This window comes from Eublepharis macularius, chromosome 7 (assembly GCF_028583425.1).
Source record: "Eublepharis macularius isolate TG4126 chromosome 7, MPM_Emac_v1.0, whole genome shotgun sequence".
In the NCBI taxonomy this organism is placed as follows: domain Eukaryota; kingdom Metazoa; phylum Chordata; class Lepidosauria; order Squamata; family Eublepharidae; genus Eublepharis; species Eublepharis macularius.
In genome coordinates this window covers 80,443,786-80,452,320 of record NC_072796.1, presented here as the reverse complement: position 1 = coordinate 80,452,320, position 8,535 = coordinate 80,443,786, and positions in this window count along the sequence as shown.

Sequence of the window (8,535 nt, the reverse complement as noted above, 5' to 3'; positions counted from 1 at the left end):
GTGTGTTAACTGTAGTCCTGAGAATTTCGGCTTCTGTCCTCTTGGAAATTAAAGTGTAGAAGTTCTATTGAAATGAATGAATTATTTTGTGCAACTCTTCATTATTTCAATAGGACTTGAGTAGGAAAACCTCCTTGCAGATTGTGCACACTTTTCCAGCAGAAGTTCTCATTTTATTTTTTAAAAAACCCTACATAAATTAGCTTATAAACATTTATTAGGTTTGCATTTATGAGGGTTTGAAATCTTGTAATAGTATTTGATCTATGGTCATACCAACTAGATCCCAGGCTTGGCAAGTTTTTTTCACATTATTCTGTAAATAGCAAAAGTTTTTCCTGATGTGTCTATGTGTATTCTTAAAACAAAGCAAACTAAATCCTGATTACAGGATCAAAATTGTTTTTATATGAGCCCATGTAGGAGTAAGTATTACTCAATTTAGCCTTTCTTTTAGACTTCCAGAATTGATGAAATGCATGTTAGAAGAGTTTATTACAGTGCAATCCTAAACAGATTTATGCCTTTCTAAATCCAGAAAATAGCACACTTGAAATAATTACTGAATAAGATTAAAGGAGAAAGTGCTAAAGCAGAATTACAGCTGAGTATCAAGAAGATAACAGTAATAAATACTGAGGAATTATACAAGATTGAAGTTAAAGATTTTCTATTCCTTGATCATAGATCCAGAGGAGTTAGCTGTGTTAGTCTGTAGTAGCAAAATCAAAAAGAGTCCAGTAGCACCTTTAAGACTAACCAACTTTATTGTAACATGAGCTTTCAAGAATCACAGTTCTCTTCATCAGATGCATGGAGGGCAAGAAGAAACTGGTCAGATATGTAGGTGGAGAGGGGAGGGAGGAGTAGATGCAAACAGTAGCTTCTGATATGGAGATCAGTTTGCTTCTGTTAAGGAAGTCAGTTACTTCTGATAATGAGATAACCATTCATAGTCTCTATTCAATCCCAGCCTGACTGAGTCAAATTTACATATGAATTCCAATTCAGCAGCTTCCCCTTGGATTTTGTTTTTGAAAGGTTTCTGTTGAAGTACAGTGACCTTTAAGTCCTTGATGGAATGTCCTGGTAGATTGAAGTGTTCTCCCACTGGTTTCTGGATGTTGCCATTTTTAATGTCAGATTTGTATCCATTTATTCTTTTGTGCAGAGGTTGACTGGTTTGTCCAATGTACAGAGCAGATGGACATTGTTGGCACATGAGGGCATATATCACATTGGAGGATGAGCAGTTGTAAGAGCCAGAGACAGTATATTCCTTGACTCAATCATCAACCAAAAGGGAGACTGCAATCAAGAATTCAGGAGATTGAGACTTGGAAGGGCAGCCATGATGAAACTAGAAAAGATCTCTAAGTGTAAGGAGGTGTTGCTTGATAACAAAATAAAAATAATTCATATTATGGTATATACCACTACCATGTATGGATATGAATGTTGGAAAATGAAGAAAGCTGACAGGAAGAAAATGGATTCATTTGAAATATAGTGTTGGAGGACAGTTTTATGGATAACCTGGACCGCCAAAAAGACAATTAAGTTGGTTCTAGATGAAATCAATCTTGAGTTCTCACTAGAAGCTAATATGACTAAACTGAGGCTATCATACTTTGGTCACATCATGAGAAGATGAGACTCACTGGAAAAGATAATTATGCTAGGAAAAATTGAAGGCAGTAAGAAAAGATGAAGACTCAACATAAGATGCATTGACTTAATAAAATCAAAAAGAGTCCAGTAGCACCTTTAAGACTAACCAATTTTATTGTAGCATAAGCTTTCGAGAATCACAGTTCTCTTTGTCAGATGCATCTGACGAAGAGAACAGTGATTCTCGAAAGCTTATGCTACAATAAAATTGGTTAGTCTTAAAGGTGCTACTGGACTCTTTTTGATTTTGCTACTACAGACTAACACAGCTAAATCCTCTGGATCTATGACTTAATAAAGGAAGCCATGGCCTTTAGTTTACAAGACCTCAGCAAGGCTGTTAATGATTGGATGTTTTGCAGATTATTGATTCAAAGGTTCGCTGTAAATTGGAAATGACCCGACATCACATAACACACACACAAGCCCATTGAAGTCAATGGGCTTCAAATGATGTAACTCTGCTTAGGACTGCACTGCCAGTCACTTAACTACAATATATGCTATAGTATGTGTCTTTGACTATAATGCTTTTGACTTTGGGCTAACTGAAATTAGCAGGATATATAGATATGTAAACATGCATTGGTTTACAACCCTTAGATTTTACATTCTTAACTGTGTAAATAATTAATACTCACTGATTAGACTGGAATACAGCTCCTGAATCCACTAGAACATAAGCTGATATCAATAGAGAACTGTAAACCTTATCCCCGAAAGAGGTCCATGATGCTTTGATGTGCACACATTATTGCCATTGATGCAGGCTCTAAATCTGAACAGCTCCTCAGCAATGAAATGAGTGTGTCAGATATGTGCAAATAGCTGCTGGGCTCAGGTATTAACATAACAAGATTGTGCTGCAAAGCAGATCAACAATTCAGCATTAAACTAATTTTGACATATTAAAACTCCTTTCTCACCAAGGTCACTGGCATTAAGAACCCTAAAAAGTATTTTTGTGTGAACCTGGTAATTCTAGAAATCAAATGGAAGTGCATGCTTGTGATGTTATTTCCATGTCAAACACTCATAACTCTCTTCTGGGAGTGTATAAATGTAGTCATATTCCTCATATGAACCAGCATCTTGACCACTGTCCTCCTCCGCCCATTCTTTCCCTTTGACTTCTGTGCATCTATCAGAGCCAAGCAACATGTTGAAGCTGCACAATGATTACTTCCTTTGGTTTGGTGCTAGTGACTCAAGTATCATGCTAAGCCATAATTTAATTAGTTGTATTTATAAAATTTGCTTTTGGTATCTTACCTGTCACTTGAGTGTTGGCAACATGAAGAAAAATGAAGATAAACCAAGCTAACTCATAAAGTTGACAACTGTATAATATTAAAATTGTGAATATATTGACGATGTGGTGAATGTAATGAGAATTGTATAATTTATTCCTTTGACTTGGGCTAACCTGGATAAAAATGATTTGTTGTCATTTCTTTAATAAGTGCCACATCCACACATTATTGGATATTATGCTATTGTAATAATTCTTCTCCTTGATGGGCTTGTCTGCCTAAAAAGATTCAGGTATGATGTTTAACACAGCTCAGCAAAAGCACAATACCCAATGATGTGTGGATCACCCTAGGTTACTTCCAAGAACTGTTTATTTGAATAATTATCTTGCTTGCCATATTTTAAGTATATTTTGAAGTTTATAATATGTATATTCTTTAAAAATAAATAAAAACAGCAAATAATGCTGTTCAAAATATTGATCTACTAGCTTGATGCCCATGCTTCGTTACTGTATTTAACTACTTTAAATCCAGTAATAATACTTACGGGAATGTAACATTTTTCTGTTGGAGGGAGGTTGAGTTGGTTTTGTAGTATAATAGCAGAGTTCCCGAGCTTCACAAAGGTGTTTGAATAAAGCGAAGCGTGTTGATGCTGAAAGCCAGTAAAGTGAATTTTGAAATGTAACATTTATTGAAGAGATTTTAAAAGGAAAAGATTGTAGTGCAATAAATAAAAAAAAATAGGTACAACTGTTTTTTTTTCTACTGAAGGACCTCTATGTAGACTACGTTGATGGTTTTCCCCTCAGGTGTTAGGATCACCAGGCTGCTGGGTGAGCTCACTCTGGAGCAGGCCACATAGAACTGGCCATGTGAGAAGCAGTCCTCCCTTAAGTCAATTCCTGCCACCTTGAGTGTCTGCTCCTGGGACTTGTTGATCATCATAGCAAATCAGGCCTTGAGGGGGAACTGCAATCTCTTGAATTCGAAGGGGTTCTCTGATGGTATGAGTGGTGTGCATGGTATGAACACCTACTCCCCCCCCCAGCTTTACCGGTGAACAATATTGCCTTGACGACATTTCTGTGGAGGGCTTTCACTCACAGTCTGGTTCCATTGCAGAGTTTGGGTGGGTTGAGGTTCCAGAGCAGCATCGCTGGAACCCGCATTTTGAGGAGAAGCTTGTGGGCTGGGAAGCCGGGAGGGTTGAGCATACTGAGGAACTCCACAGGGCAGTGGACTGCATCATCCATTTGCACCACTGAGTTCACAGTTCTGTACTCCATTTCTACCCCTCTGAGGAAGTTAAGTTGTGTTTCATTAATGATGGCAGCCTTGTCGTTCTTGAGGGTCAGAATGACATGCTTACATAGCCAGTCCATGGACTTCTCCGTAATAGTGGCGATATCAGGGTATATCATGGCTGTTAGGTCTGCTACGGTCGTCCCTACTGTGCCCAGGCCTGCAGGGATGGTCACCTGTCCCTTGGACTCAGGATACGCTTCGTCCCCTATTTTAAGTAGGAGTTCAGAGAATTCCCCAGTGGACACCTCACCTCTCAAGTGGACCCTCATGTTCTTTCTTAGTGAGAGTTTTCTTATGAGGGGCCACAGATACAATGCCTTGACACACACAGTAATCTCGTCAGCTCAAGTTTCCCTTGGGACTACTGGCAGAGTCTGCCAGAAGTCTCCAGCCAGCAGCACTGTGACGCCCCCTATCACTCTCTCATTGCCCCTGACATCTTTGAGGGTTATGCTCAGTGCCTCAAAAAACCCCTTAAGTGCCATGGTAATCTCATCCTGAACGAGCTTACAGTTCCACAGCACTTTGTTGCTTTGTTCTGAGATGCTGAACAGGGATATTTCTGCATGGATGAGGTTAAGAGGCAGCTTGAAGGTAGCAAAGGATCATATGCCATGCCTGAGTGAGCCTTGACTTTCCATGGAAGTGAGTGTCTCTCTACTCGTTTTCCAGGATTGCTTTGCTCATAGAGAGCCTCTGCTGCACTGTGCACCTTGGGGTGATCTTGCTGATCCTTCGCCACTCCAGCTCAGTGCACCGCAGGAGCAGGACATGCATATTTCCTTGCTGCATCTTTAAGTTGCTTACTCTTTTTATTGTTAGTGTATCTTGCACGACGTCTGCCAGAAGGCTCTTTGGTGGCAGTAAGAGGTGATAGCTGCAAGAGGTGTGAGGTGGAGTTGGACTGAGGGAAGGGTGGTGTGGTGGGCACTTCGGCAGGTTCATGTGAGAGGTTCGCATTGAAATGGCCCCTAGAAAGGTTGTGTAACATCTTCCATGAACATTCAAAAACTCAGTTGCCATTCTTTTATATAAAATCCCTATTCAGGAGACTTGTACTGTCTTTCTTCAACTGTCTGCAGTTTCCTTTACCTGATTTTTACCTCAGAACACAGAATTCCATCGATCAGGCTGCATATGCAAATGACAGGGCAGAGTGGCTGAGTTGGCAGTTGGCAGGGGAGGGGGGGAGGGGAATGAGCAGCCTCTCAGCCACACAGGGATGCTGTATCCCTATGGGAAAATACATTTTACCCCTTTTTACCCCCTTAGGGGGCGAATTTCTTAAAATCCCTTCTTAGTGAGCCTCTACATCATGAAAGAAACATTCTCCCCAAATTTCACATTTCTAGGTTCAGGTGTTTGGGCTGGGCGTTGATGAGTCAGTCAGGACACTTGTCTTTATATAGAGAGATATCTGAACCTATATATAATTCACAGAACTATAAACAAAGTCTTTACAATAACCTATAATATTTTTTCATTGTTTGTAACTGTGAGAAAGATTAAAAGCAGGAAGTATTTTATTTCCCACAACAAAAAAATCTATATTTTTCTTGTCTTGAAAGGTGTCCAGAAATTAGCTATTACTCATGGCATAGCTACATGATACACTGCCCCCACCTGTTCTCCAGGTTGGGTCTATAGATGTAGTCTTGGAGTTTGCTGCTTTCTAGAAATGTTCAGGCCCTATTAGGAATGCAATTTGAAATGGTCACAAGGAGCCACTGTTTATTGCATAGTATGTTATGTGTAGCCATTTCAAGAAAATGGTGTGTGTGTAAGAGAGGCTTAAGTACCCTATCTTAACATGCTATGGTATGGCTGCCAACCTCATGATGGGAGCTGGAGATCTCTCAGAATTACAACTGATCTCCAGATCACAGTGACCAGTTCCTCTGGAGAAACTGGCTCCTTGGGAGGGTGGACTCTGTGCCATTATACCCTGCTGAGGTCCCTCCCCTCCTAAACCCTGCCCTTCCCAGGCTCCTCCCTCAAAATCTTCAGGAATTTCACAACCTGAAGCTGGTAACACTGTGCTCTGGTCATGTTCTGAATCAAGCCTGAGTGTGTCCCAAAAATATGGAGCTTCTAGACCAGAGGATGCACCAAGAAAAAATGTACTGTGCAATTATGCCTGCAGTTGCTATGACAGGCCTTTTTTTCCAACTGAGGGATTCATACAACCTCTCATAATTTTGGAGAATTAGGTATGTTTTGAAATGGGAACCTTCTCCTCAGTTACTAGATTTTCTTATGGTAGTGAGTGTAAAGGTTTGGGTTAGCTGTTGAGAGGTAACTTTTGTATTGCACCTGAAGAGTACAGAGATCACTGAAGCAGGAGGTTCAACAAAACAAGAAAAAAGATTTATTCGTGTACAGGTGGTTTTAAACAACAGAGCAGCAGCCCTGGTCTCCAGGCAGCCACAGGAGAAGCCTGGCTGTGGCACTTAAAATTGAACTAGTTATGGTTGGGATTTAAATTCCTTTTAATGCCTGCAATTACAAAAAGGCTTTTACTGCCTAACCACCAGGTTGGATCCTCTCATGCACAGAAATCCACCCATATCAGCCTGTCCTTTCCCAAGCGTCAGACTTCAACCTTTAACAGTATTTGACTAATTAAAGTGGCTTTCATGTTGAAGAAAGGCACCTATTGTCACTATGTTATTTACATTTTAATCTTATGTGAAGTTCACAAATATGCTGCTGAATATGACATGAGCATTGACAGTACAGATTGCCCATTGAGAGGAAGAGGAAAGAGTTTTTAATTTATTATCTGGGTTCCCCTGCCTGACTTCAACTCAATCACGTCATGTGTTTCTCATGACTTAATGGATAAGGGCTTTCATCCTCCCCTGTGCCATTTTCCTGACCTAAAATGGCACACTGGGGCACTATTTTCCCACTGGGAGCAGCATGTATAGCCATTCAGTACATGTGCTTACATGCTTTCCTTAGGGAAGTCAGCAGGTCCTTAATAGGGATGGAATATGCTTTGTTCTAGCCTAAACAAGCAGATGGATTAAGCCCATCTGGGGCTAACGGCAGAAGACTGGGAGATGGGGACATGGTGGGAAACACAGTCACTTCAACAGCATTTCTGGGCCAAACCCCAAACTGATATCATGGTATTCTAGAAATCAGCTACTATAGAGTTTCCACTGAAGCCTACAGTGGTGCAATGTCACTTCTGATTTTGGCCTGGAAATGATGTCATCAATACAATAGGAATTTTATTCTATTATTTTTCTATTCTGTTCTACAATTTTTTCCAATGGGCCTTTCAAGTGGAGTTGGGTTGCATGGTACAAATACAAATACTCAAGTAACCACTGCTTTTTATTAACCTTTCTTTCAGTGCTGCCCACTGTGATTTAGGCTGACGCCTAAAGTACACATTACATTTTACACATGATCACCAAAGGGATGTGCAGCTATATAGCAGCTGCGCACTCCTCCTCCGTGACAGAGTAAATAGTGCACCCAGGGCCATTTCAAATCAGGAAAACAGTATGAGCAGAAGGCAGGATTTCCTTCTGCAGCTGCACTTGACCACAGGCAAGCCCCTGAAACATTTCTATACTGAATTTCCATATGGAACTCTGTTGCAAGTCCTTATTGGGACTGCGTGTTAAACATAACATTCAGTTTGGCCCCAATGAACATGGCTCTTAAAGACTGACTTTCCCTTGGAAGAGTTACACCTTTGGTCCAAGCTGATCCACTGTGATCACTTTCCCTGATCACAGAGAAACAACAGTGGGACATGCAGTGGCTGCTGTGGCTTCAGGAACCACTGTCCAGATCTTACCAGGGCAATGAAAGACACAAGTTTATTTGCAACAACCTCAATGTTGCTTTATATGCTTTATATGTACTATGTGGCATTTATGATGACAGCACTCCTCTTTGGCAATGAAATATACATATACATGAGTCAACCTTCAGCAAGGTTGCTGGTCCTTCCGCATACCAGCACAAGGTTTTATATTTATTATACAGTTTTTAGTTGCTCATTTAAACAACTTCTACCTTCAACAGTGCCATCCTAAGCAGAGTTACACCCTTCTAAGCCCATTAATTTTAGTGGCCACAGAAAAGTGGAGCTCTACTTAGGATTCCACTGCATTTCAACATTGTAAGCACTGCACTTTCAGGAAGAGTTTGATTATCGGCAGCGACAGGAGGGGGGCTTCTTGTTATATTTATAGGTGGTTATGGATTGATGAGAAGATTTTTAAGATGGTAGATGACATATTTTCTCCATATACTCATGTAACTTAAAAGAAAAAGA